This window comes from Taudactylus pleione, unplaced genomic scaffold, assembly GCF_031769625.1.
Source record: "Taudactylus pleione unplaced genomic scaffold, aTauple2 ptg000095l, whole genome shotgun sequence".
NCBI classification, from domain to species: Eukaryota; Metazoa; Chordata; class Amphibia; order Anura; family Myobatrachidae; genus Taudactylus; species Taudactylus pleione.
This window is the reverse complement of record NW_028284497.1, coordinates 25,737,024-25,750,466: the sequence shown is the minus strand read 5'-3', so window position 1 is coordinate 25,750,466 and position 13,443 is coordinate 25,737,024.

Genomic DNA, 13,443 nt, shown 5'->3' with positions numbered 1-13,443 from the left:
AAACACACTTTTAATTCCAAAAATGTGGGTGAAGTGAGTATAATGAATTAGGGTATACACATTAACAGCAAACTTGTGTTCTCATGTAAACACGTCTACACAGTTATTTGTGATGGTAATCCTATAAAAAAAGTCTTAGTGTACACTACTACCCAATGCGATAATATGAGATAACATTAGTGGGTGGTACATAAAGTTCTGCTTAATAAAAGTCTCTCTGTCTAACACCTGTGTGTTGAAATCTGTCTGTGTGAGGTACCTTCACTTCCTTAGTTGAGCGGCGTCCTGCTTCCATGGCATTGTGGTACACCTCTTCTTTCTTTGATGTTGGTTCTGGTGGGGGGCAGTGGAGACCTGGTGGTATCAGCTCGGTCTTATGGTACACCTAACTCGTGTGGCTACCTCTACCACTGTTGTGCTCCCTGTGGATCACCTTGTTAAGGTTCACCTTGGGGCATCTAGCTGTGGAGGTGCCTGGCTCTGGATGTCCGAACCTCCCTCCAGTCCCTATTAGGGGTCCACGATTGGTCTCTCCATTCGGCCCGAGCGGTGTGCCCGCTGTCTGTTCCTGATTGCCAGTAAAAGAGCTGCATTGATTGGTGCATAGGGCTGTCACTCAGTGTCACGCAGCTCTTTTACTGCACAATAAGAAAACACATAACATCTAGCAGAACTAATAAAAGAGCCCCAGAGACATAGTTCTCCTTCCACACATCCCCAGGGGAAGGCCCAAGGTTCGAAACATGTTGGGACATTGATACTTACCCACCAGAGCAATGCTATCTCATATCTATTAAAAACCATCAGCTTCAGGCAGCGCAGCATCGAGGTAGCTAGGACTCACGAGACAGGACTCGCGTTCACTTGTCCGGGACCCAGAAGTGATCAGGAACAGACGGTGGGCGCACCACTCGAGCCGGAGGGAGAGACCAACCACGGACCCCTAATAGGGACCGGAGGGAGGTCACGACATCCAGAGCCAGGCACCTCCACAGCTACCTTAACAAGGTGAACCTTAACAAGGTGATTCACAGGGAGCACCACAGAGGTAGAGGTAGCCACACGAGTTAGGTGTACCATAAGACCGGGCTGAAACCACCGGTCCCCCACCGGGTTCCCACCACCCCCTGCCAGAACCAACATCAAAGAAAGAAGAGGTGCACCACAATGCCAAGGAAAGCGGGATGCTGCTCAACTAAGGAGACAGACTTGAACACACAGGTGTTAGAGAGACTTTTATTAAGCAGAACTTTACCTACCACCCACCAATGTTGTCTCATATTATCGCATTGGGTAGTAGTGTTACTAAGACTTTTTTATAGGTTTACCATCACAACTAACTGTGTAGATGTGTTTACATGAGAACACAAGTTTGCTGTTAATGTGTATACCCTGATTCATTATACTCACTTCACCCACATTTTTGGAATTAAAAGTGTGTTTATATCATTTCACATCCTGTATTCATTTATTATTTAAATTAATAGGCTGATCTGGATTGTTGGATGTGACAGACTTTTCGTTTTTGCTGCTGTGGATTGATGTGGGATCAAGGTCAGCTGGTGAATACAAATGTAGTGTTACAATACTGCTGAATTTACAGTATACAGCAAAAATCCTCATGAAGATTGTTTTTAATTTTTTTTATTCAAATTTTTCGTTTTTGCATATATGCAATGCATATGTCTTTCCACAAGGAATATTAGTGCAATAATTTATGTTTTATGGTATTACATATTATATGTCTTTCTAGACTGAATGTTTAAATAAATCCTCAATATAGATTCTTCTGTCTGCGATCACTTCTCTGTTATCTATGCATAGAAAGGCAACCAATAGGGAGTTTATTTTACTTTGATTAAAAACATTATTTATACCAAAGTGCGTTTTATCTTTCTTCATTTCTGTGTACATTGCTATATAAAAAGAAGGCAGGAGGAAGCCATAGCTTTATGATCTCTACATGCCATTATTCAATAATAACTAATGTATGTGGAATTACAATGTGGCTACTAAATCAAGAGGTGGAGGTAAACTTTTCCATTTAACATCATTTGCCTGGTATAATTTTTACTCATGCGAGTGCAATCACTATGGATTGTATGTAGCTCTTTACATATGGTATAATGATAGATTCGTATTTACGTTTTTTTCTACATGGAAACAATGATGATAAAGTGAACCTTTATTATTATCCTTTATATGGTACCATACAGTACAAAGCAATGCAGGACATAGTTTATAAACATTGCTGTATTAGGGATCATACCATTCAACTAAGCAACAGGGTATTAGAAACCAAGTGTTGGTTTCCCTTGTGGGGAGTTAGGTGTAAATGATACTATGAGTAAGGGAAGGAGAAGCACATGAGGGAAGAGGGCCCTGCTTGTGAGAGCTTAACGTTCTAAAGGGGAGGGGCAGACAGACAGTGGTGACACAGATGGGATAGACAGTGAAGGAGCATGGAGAAGCCAGTTAGGATGAGAGCTGGAAAGCACTGATGCAGTAGTGGATCTTGAGAGTCCATTTGAAGATTTGTAGAGAGGTGGAGAGTCTGAAGGGGAGAGGGAGAGAGTTCCAGAGGCAGGGAGCAGCACGGGCAAAATCTTGGAAGCGGGAGTGGGAGGAAGTACTCAGTTGGCAGGAGAGACAGCATGCATTTGTTGAGTGAAGTGGGCGGGCAGGAGTGTGAAGGAAGATGAGGTCTGAGATGTAAATGGGAGAGGATTGGGTGAGGGATGTGTACAGTAAGTCAGTGTAAGAACCTTGAATCAAGTTCTGAAGGAAAAGGGAGCCAGTGTAGGGCTTGTAGGAGAAGGGAGGCAGATGTAGAATGTTTACAGAGGAAGATGAGCAGAGCTTCGGCATTAAGACAGATTGGAGTGGAGAGAGGTGGGAGTCAGGAAGGCCAGATAGGGGGAGGTTACAGTAGTCCAATCTGGATATGACAAGTGAGTGGATGAGGGTCTTAGTAGCATCCAGGGAGAGAAAGGGTCTGATCCTGGAAACTTTTTTTGAGTTGAAAATGGCAGGACTATGAGAGGTGCAGAATGTGTGGTCTAAAAGAAAGGAAGAAGGCAATAACAGCACATTTGGGGCCTAGAGGACATATTTGTGCCATTAATAGATAATTAAATTGTGGGAAGTGAGGTTATGTGGGAGGGTGGGAAGATGATCAGCTCAGACATGTTAAGAAAGTGCTGGAACATACAGGAAGGAGATAGTAGAGAGACATTTGCAGATACAAGTATGGAGAGAGGGGGAGAGGTCAGGGGAGGAAACGTAGATCTGAGTATCAACAGCATAGGGATGATATTGGAGGCCAGAAAAGCTGACGAGTTCACTTAAAGAAGGCGTATAGAGCCAGTGTTAATTTTGTCAAGGATTTTAAATATAGTTTTAGTCTTAGTCGCTTATTTAAAATTGTAGTTGGTATAAAGTCACGTTAGTCTATTTTATTTGTTTAAGTCTAAATTTAGTCAGTGGACCTCAGTTTTCATTTGAATCTAATTTTAGTCAATGTTTTAGTCCTAATTTATGCACACAGATTAATGATACTGTAATGGATTTGACTGAACTTTTCCCTAAAATTCCCTTGAGAACTTGAAGTCAGCATACCTTTAACTATGTATTTAGTAATCTAGGCTCAGAAGGCTGAGTGAGAATGTGTTACATACTGACTTACTGTAGTACTCCTCCTATATATCATATACAAATTAATTCCTTAAGGTAGAACAAGTGCAATACAAAAGCAGTGTAAATAGTATCAGTGTTAATGTTGACAAGGGTCTTACATTCACTTTTAGTCTTAGTTGCTTATTTAAAATTAATTTTATTGTAATTTTCGGAATTAAAACACTTATATTATAGTTATTGTTACAATTAAGTCCTCAAAAAAAACGTTGATGATTCTTTTAGTCAAAATTTTCATCGACAAAATTAACACTGTATAGAGGGAGACAGGAGAGCTAGAAGAACAGAAACTTGGGGAACACCTACTGGTAGAGGAAGTGCGGGGGCAGGGGGCTGGTAGGGGAAGTGGAGTTATGAGAGACATAGAAGAAACTGTTAGAGAGGTAGAAAGACAGCCAGGTGAGGGCAGTGTCACGTAGACCAAGGGACTGAAGAATTTGCAGCAGGAGAGGGTGGTCCACAGTGTCAAAAGCAGTATAGAGGTCAAGGAGAATGAGCAGAGAGTAGTGGTCCTTGGATTTTGCAGCAAGGAGGGCGTTGCTGCTATTTGTGAAGGCAGTTTCAGTGGATTGAAGAGAATGGAATCCAGACTGAACTGGGTCAAGCAGGGAGTGGGAGACAGTAAGGTGGTTGTAAACAATATGCTCAAGGAGTTTGGAGGCAAAAGAGAGGAGAAAGATGGGTTGGTAGTTGGAGAGTATGACAGGATCAAGGGTAGGTTTTTTGAGAATGGGGAGACAAGAGCATGCTTGAATGCAGAAGGGACAGTGACTGATGAGAGGAAGAGATTAAGGAGGTGGGCAAGGTGGGAACAGGCAGAAGGAGAGATGTAGCAGAGGAGGCGGGAAGGGATAGGAGGACCAGATGAGGGCCATGACTTCCTCTCCAGATACAGGGGAGAAAGATGTCAGAGTTGGTAAGATGGGTGGGAAGGAATGGTCAAAAAAAGTAGGGATGGAGTGCTGAGGATCTGGTGTAATATGATGTCCTGATGTTTGGATTAAATTTTAGATATAAAGTCAAGGACAGAGTGTGTGGAGGGGAGGCGAGGGTGGGCAGAGGAGGGAGTTGAAAGTGGCAAAGAGACGCCGGGGTTTGAGGACTAGAGGAGATGTGGTTCTTGAAATATCACTGTTTAGAGAGGAAAAGAGCAGCACTATAAGATGAGAGCATACATTTGAAATGGAGGAAGTCTGCCTTAGAACTTAAATTCTTTCACTGTCACTCGGTGGTTCATGAACACTTTTGCAAGTATCTGATGCATTTGGAATGCTAGGGTTGAGGTGTGGATCTGCAAGGGTGAGTAGTGATTATTCATAGGTGTCTTTATAATGGGTGCAAGGTGTGTGGTCCCTGGATCCAGGGGCCCCACAATGCACACCCTGCAACCATAGTTAATAATATACTTAACTCACATTGAGGCAGAGATGTGAATGAGATTATTAGGGTTGCTGTAGCATTGAGGTGAGATTAATTTGAAGGCAGGAATGAAGAGAGTGTTGGAATGGTGCAGGCCCCTGAGCTAGGAAGGGAACCTGTAGGATATGGGTAGGGGGGGAATTTAGTGTGATGAAAATGGAGGTGGGGTGTGGTAACAGGCTGATGAGGGTGGGTGCAAGTCTTAGCGGTGGGGTAGTAGGACCATTGTGAGGGAGAAGAGGATGAAAGTTGAGTAAGGGTGAGGAGGGGTAGGGAACCGTGGCATCACCAAGGGGGATTGGGCTATACCTGCGTGCCACCTTTGGAGGGAGTGACACCAAAATGCTGGCTCTTCCCAGTGACAGGAACCGGGTGCTGCAGTTTGACATTCTCCTGCAGCAATCAGCTCCTGTCACAGAGGAGGAGCCAACAGTGCAGGCACTAGTCTCTGGGGGCAGCCCAGCATCTCTGGGAATGCTGGGAACACACCCAAAGTGATGCAATAGGGATTTCCCATGATTCCACGTCCCCTTAATGGTAAGCCATGCCCCCCTTTTTGGGGACAGGTGGTTGTAGAGTGCATACCGGGTGTCACCAGACCCAGTGACGCCTCTGGTAGGGAAGCAGGGGTGGAGGAATGCAGACAGAGGAGTGGAGAGAAGGGAAGGAGGAGGGGTAGGAGACTGGGGGGTGCTAAACAGGGGGCAGAATAAAGGATTAGAAGATAGACACTGAGTGAAGGGAGAATTTGAAAAAAAAAACATGGTCATGGTGTGGATGAGGTAAGAAGGGGGAGGAAAACAAAGTAGGAATAGAGGTCCTGATTGACTACGGATCGCTATTCTGCTTATACGCATGCAACTGCGTTGCTAATGTCAGAGGTGATATTTAAATGTATGCATCCGCATTGCATTTGCAGCCTGACATAAGGACGCCCACTTCCCCTTACTCACATCTGTATACTTTGACAACATAGCGAAACAATCGGTAACATTGAGTAACATTGGACCCATACGCACAGTTAAGGCAGGTCAGACCTCACTCAGGAATTGCTAACTTCTGTGCACGCTATGAGACCTCAGGCAACATCTGGTTTCGCAGTGACTAATTTATGCACGCCCCTGCAACGGCGTTGAAATGCACTGGCACTCCTGCATTCGCCCGACCACCCCCCGTCACCCCCCACAATGGCACTTTCTGTCAATCACTCTGTCATGGGGCTGTGTATGCCTCTGCGAATGTAGTTCTGAGAGCAGCATCTGGCTCGCGCATGCACACTGTGCTACATATGCATGCGCAGTGCGAATTAATCGACTGATTGCATGCGTATTAGCAACTGCGATCCTTGCTGAATCAGGCCCAGTGTCTGCATGAGAGGGACAGAGCTGTAGATTTGCAAAAATGCAGGTGAAAGTACAGTGTTGGTAAATAAGTATGCACAATGACAAATGTTTATTATTCAGCAGAATAAATGTGGAGATTCTATAGGTGCAGAAATTGAATAATAAAGTAGACTGTATTAGTAGTACAGGTTGAGTCTCCCATATCCAAAATGTTTGGGACCAGGGGTATTTTGGATATCGGAATATTCTGTATTTTGGAATATTTACATACTTATTTGCAATATTTGAAATATCCTGGGAATGGGACAAAAATCTAAACACAGAATGCATTTCATTTATGTTTCACATACACCTTATACACACAGCCTAAAGGTAATTTTATGCAATATTTTTTATAATTTTGTGCCTTAAACAAAGTTTAAAGTTGTGTACAATAAACCAACAAAAAGCAAAAGTTTCACTATCTCAGTCATGCTAAAAAACAAAAACAAATCTGTATTTCAGAATATTCGGATATGGGAGACTCCAACCTTTAGTTACAGGTTGTCAGAGAGCATATTCAAGGGTAAAGAGGCAAATTGGCATTGGTACAGATATGTATTCAGAGGTTTGTGAAAACAGAGAGCCATCACAAATAGTTGCAAGTGAAGTGGTAATTTCTTGCAATGATCACACAGGGAGTTCAGTGTTGAGTGTCCTGGGTATGCAGACAGCGCGTGTTTATTGTGAAGAAGTAGTGACTCCAAAGCTGTCCATATGTAGTACTGATTGTAGTAGAGATTTGGATGATAGTATGTTCTCCTTCTGTTTTCCTTCAGTTTAACGCAGTAATTTTGCACTTGTGAAAATGAAAATCTGCATTTAGGACAATCTGCTAATTACAGCATTATGAATTATATTTAAGTAGAGATGTATCCAAGTGTGCACCCTAATTAATGGCAAACCCCCACTGGCTATCCAAACATGCAGGCCATACCAACGTACCAAACAACTGGGAACATAAGATAAATCATGCAATCATGCCTTCAGTCAGTCTAGAGGCCATAGATACTGTAGTAATTATGGCAATTGCACTTTCAAAGTTCAGATAACAAATTTACCAAATTATATAATTCAAACAAAGAATTGTATCAGGTGTAATGCTCTGCAGCAAAGTCCAGTGGAGGGGTCAATTCGATCAATATCAGCTGAAGATATAACTAATAAATAATGCTGGCAGGGGCGTATCTATAATGGGTGCAGGGTGTGTGGTCCAGGGGGGCACGCACTGCACATCCTGCACCCATTTATCAAATACTAACCTCTCCGGAGTACTGCATCAATGGTAGCGTCGCTGTACAAATCGCCTGGAAAATGGCCACCGCAGCCATTTTCCCGCTGTTTTGCACAGACGCAGTAAAGAAACAACCGGGAAAAATGGCTGCCGTGCCATGACCTGTGAATGCGCAGTAAACTCTGATATTACTAGTCAATGTATGGATATATACAGAATATCCATTTTCCTTGGATTTTCTACATAAATTTAATGATACATCCTATTTCAAGACTATCTGAAGTGCTATTATGACAAGTTGTTCAGTTTCTTGATCACAAGGTAATCCTAGTTATTTGTACAATCAATTACTGTGTTGCACAAATATACTTTTTATTGTTCCAGACCATCATGTCCCATTCAAACTGGACGCATTTCGGGATGAAAGCAGGAATAGATCTCTGGTAATACATAGTGTATAGTGTGAGTCTTATTACCACCTTCCTACTTTCACTAAGCCTGTTACATTATAGCTCTTTGAAAAGGCATCAGGGACTGAAGGTATTGTAGATGCCTTTATAGACTGTGCCTATAGTCCCCCCGTAAAAGAAATATTAAAATAATACCAGTACACACCCTCACCGAATATTTTAAGATTTTCTTACACAGGCACTCATTCACGCTCACACTCACCCCCACTACATACTTGCCTTGTCCCTTGCGCCGGTCGGTCCCCTTCTCCAGGAGCATCTCAGGCAAAGATCGGTCCTCTTCTCCAGTTGGCATCCTTGGGTAAGAAAATCAAACTGTGCACTTGAACCAGACAGACATAGCAGTGCTATATGTACTTGCTGTATACATCGTACTGTTTGTGAATGTGAAGGGCCCACATGTGTTCCTGCACTTGGAGCCCCGCCAGCCAATCAGCGGTTGCTTCAATGGGAACATGCCCCTGATTGAAGGTAAATATGTAGTGTGAATGAGTGAGTGTCGTGACTGAATGAATGAATGTGTAATAAAATTATAAAGTTAATGTGTGTGTACTGTCATAATTTGAATATTTGTTTTACATGGGGTACTATATGCACCAGTGGGCTCTTAATGCCCCGCATGCTCATACTTATCATTCTCCAAGTACCAACATTCGGGGGAGGCTTGCTGGGACCTGTATTCCTAATGTAAAAACAATTTTACTTTCAATCTATTCTTTACACCTATAAAGCCTGCACCCACTGTCCAGTTGCACTGCCTCCTCTCTTCCCTCAACTCATTCAGAAGAGCTGGATTAAGCCTCTCAGCTTCATACACGCTTCATTAGCCTCCCACGCCTGTCCAAGCCAATCCCAACCCTCAGATGTAACATTAAATTTTGAGTCAGCAAAGTGCTCTATTTTAAAAACTTTCCTAGTATCACAATTTTTTCTACAGTATTTTTGCCATTGACAATCTATCATTATGAGCTGTCTATTTTTATCTCCTGCAGTGGCTCAATGCACCTGTGCTCCAGCCACTCCTTTATTGGCTGACCTTGGGGAAGCTTGCTGTGACCAGATGAACAAAAAGGGATTTACAGGGCAGAACACAGACACCTAGCAGTACACCATTTACAAAGGGTTTTAACACTTATGTTATTTACTTGCAGTAACAACATTATCTCTCTACAATGAACATATTTGATTACATATACCCCTTTTACACTTGCAGCATTAACCCGGGTTATTGCGTGTGAATGCGCAGCTACCCGGGTTACTGTGCAGTGTGAAAGGGCCAGGTTGAAATAAGTGACCCGGCATTTCAACCCTGGTCACGAGAAGGGTTGAAGGCATGTTCAATCCGGCTCGTAATACAGTGTGAACGGGTAACCCGGGTTCTCTGCATAGGAAAAGACGGAGCTTGGAGATTAAATCATCTCCAAGCGTCAGCTCATCATGTGATGCCAATGCTGTCAGCGACCAGGCATTAGTGCTGGGTCGGGCCGCCTGTCGGCAAGAGGTCTCAGCCAAGTCGCACCCGGGATCGACGAGTGAATATAATCCCAGGTACGACCAGGCCTTCAGATCTAAAAGCCACTGCCGCAATAACCCGGGTTATTGCCAGGTCTACCCAGATCATGGCTCAGTGGAAAAGGGTCCCTAAAAAAAAATACCCAGGTCAAGTGATCTGTCCCTGGTCGCAACCAGGATTGAACTTCGGAAGAACCAGGGTAAGGTCTGGTGTAAATAGCATGACCCAGGTCATGCCTCAAACCTGCAGATTGGCTGACTTCAGTAGTGCTTGGAGATTACATCATCTGCAAGCATCCACTTTAACGCCGGAAGACCCAGGTCCGGTGTGAACGGCTGGACTCCGGAAATAACCTGTGTCCAGCCACCGATGTAAAAGAGATAAAACCCAGCTCCAACCTGTGCTCAGTGTCCTGGGTTGGAGCTGGGTTTTTGGTGGAAAAGGGGTAATAGTGATTCCCCATTACACTATTATGTTTTATTAAGTATATTTAGTTGAGATGTAAAAGGAGGAAACAGTCAACCTTTACTTTCTGATTCATGTCAGGGCATCACACTTGATTACCTAAAAATAGCTGTATTCAGAAACCCTATACAGTGGGTTATCGTATATGTTTAGAAAAACCGACACTTAAACCTCTGTCCATGTGTTCATCTTCGGCAATTATTATTATTATTATTGTTAATGGTTTATAAAGAATCAATAATTGTGGAAGGTTACTTTCTACGCAGAGGCCACTAAGTAATAAATGGGACATTATTTGGCATTCATTGTTTCTTGTTTGTGATACTCTGCCTCAAACATTACCTTTGTGTTACTGCACCTTCCAACAATCTATTATACCTGAGATCTGGTACAGTTCAGGTTGCAGGTGCTTAAAAATGAAAGACACAACAGTGTAGCAGCTTTAGTTGTTTGCTGTGTATTGATGACTTCAATAACATTGCAAAACTACCTGCACAGCTCTCAGAAGAATGGAACACAAACACATTTCAATAGTTATCGGGATGTTTGTCAACTGCCCCATCTAGAAAATGAATACAGAGCAGGAAATGTGATACCCACAAGCACAAAGCTGAGCAGCTTGCACAAAGCTGTAAAGAAATGTTCTCATTAAAATGAAGAAAATATGCCTTGTGTTGTTAGAGGGGTGCATGCTAATGAGTTTTGTAGACAAAAGCAAAAGAAAGGATCTGCAGCTGAAGAGCTAATGAAAGGGAGCTTTTAATATGTGCTATTTACTAAAGTGCTTTGATTGCTTTTTGCTGTTTCATTCCTATTCTTATAATTACATTGCATGAGTGAAACAATCAGATGTTCTCCTGGAGACTCTTTCCCACTCTCTTATATATTTTTCACTTTTACTCCTACACAAAACAAGTCATTTTGCATGATCACAAAGCTCTACAATAAATAATGGCTTTGTAGGATATATTTTTCAATGGCTTTTGACACAAAAAAAAAATGACAATAAAAAGTTTATCTTTGCACAGCTGACACAAAGGTTGTGCAACTCTGCCTACCTACAATGTACTGGCAAATAAGCTATGTGAATAGGTAGACACTTTTTTTTTTCCGTTTTTTTCCATAAAGCGACATGTAACTTAATATACGAACATAATGCACCAACAATGTAAATTTTCTTGAAGACATGGAAGGAAAGAGACTGATTATTGAAAGGAATGCCTATGCTGGATGCTCCACTCCTGCTATCTCAATCATGATCACAGCTGGATTGCCAATATTTATAACACTAACATTTATTAGTTGGAGACGGGCCAAAAAGAAAATATAAATATATGTAAATAAATTGTATATAATGACTAAATTCAGCATTTTTTTTTCAAAAGTGTAAAATCAATAAACCACACAGTATTTAAGATGTACTTCACTGCTCCCAAACCCTTACGGTTTTCAGGTTACTACAGGACATAATGGTTTTCAAATAGGTGTTCTAGCAGAGGTGCTTTAAGAGAGGAGGGAGCCCGTGTGCAGACTCTGAGCAGGCCCCCTCTTATGCAGGGTCACAGTAGACTCTGGTGGGACATCTCTAGTGCGCATTCGCGAATCACCGGGGAATTGACCACGGTGGCCATTTTCCTTAAGATTTGTGAAGCGCTGAGCCGCCAGAAAAGTAAGTATATGAAATTGGGTGCAGGGTATACGGTGCATAGGCCCCCCTGGACCCAGGGGCCTGTGTGCGCCGCATACCTTACACCCATTATAAATATGCCCTTGTGTTCTAGCATTTCATCTAGATCCCCTTGCCATCACATGCTGGGGTAGATGGACTAAAGTCTTCGAGAGAGATAAGGGTCTATTTTCTAAGCCTTGAATGGAGATAAAGTGGATGGAGATAAAGTACCAACCTATCAGCTTCTGTCATTTTTCAAACAGCGTGTAACATGGCAGATTGGTGATAAAGTACCAGCCAATCAGCCCCTAACTGCCATGTCACACGCTGTTTGAAATATGACAGACGTTGATAGGTTGGTACTTTATTTCCAACCAAGGCTTAGTAAATAGATGGTATCAACCAAGTAGCCTTTAACTGCCATTTTACAGGTAGTGTTTGAAAAATGACAGTTAGAGGTTGATTCTTTATTTCTCTCTCCACAGCTTAGTACATCTATCCAGCAGCAGTGTAAACCCAAGGGCAGGCCAAAATACCAGGAAATAACACATGCCCGATTTCCTGCTTATCCTCCTCACACTAATGCACAAGTGAGCAGCATTTTCTCTCTCTGAACTAAATAGCTCCCTGTAGTACGCATTTCAATGAACCTCATGTTGGACTTGATATAAAGTTTTTTTTTTTTAAATAAATTTGCTGCTATCATAAATTAGACTATAATATATGCATACACATTTGTACACGGCACTTTCCAGAGACTATCAGACATCCCAATATTTACAAGCGCTGAAAGTAGACAATAGGCCCTGCCCCTGAGTCACCCGAACCCTGTCTCCCTCAGAGAAACCAATTGTAAGTAACTCTGCTCCTAGTACGACATTTGGGAGGTATGACATATTACACACACACACACACCTTTTTTTTTTTTTAAACCATTTTACCTTTCAGTATGTTTTTACCATGGAAAGAGATTGGAACACCAGAAGAAACCACATACAAGCACAGAGTACATACAAACTCCACATAGATGAGGCCATTGGACATGGGCCCTGACACACATGCACTTGTATATTTGCCTAAAGAGCTAGTGTCATTGTACACTCATAACATTTTAGAAACTCTATTGCAGAATATTTATAAAAACTCATGAACAGGTAAAATGTGATAACCAAATCAGATGTGGTCACCATTCTAATAGAACTCAGAACATGTTCTATAGAAGGGGGCCATATTTATCATTGGTGGCAGTGGGGTCCCAAAATATAATCTATTTTAGCCTTCTATCATGGCAGTAAGAAAGGAGTGTTAGGGCTTTTTAACAAAATTCTCTTCCTGGGACAGCAGTTTGAATAGAAGCCAGTCCTAGCAAACCTGTTAGCAGCAAAAAGATAGGTATCACTTTAATACTGGTTCTTACCCCCATAGGGCCGCACAGGTACAGTAATCATTTTTTTTTATCGGAAAGGAGGTACATCAACCCTGCCAAGGAGAGATCAGAGGTTTCTTTTTCGGCATAAGCTTAGAGTAGTTAACGTACTCTTTAGATGGTATTAACTCTTGGGGCCAAGCTTGGTAAATTGGGCCAAACTGCAGCCCCC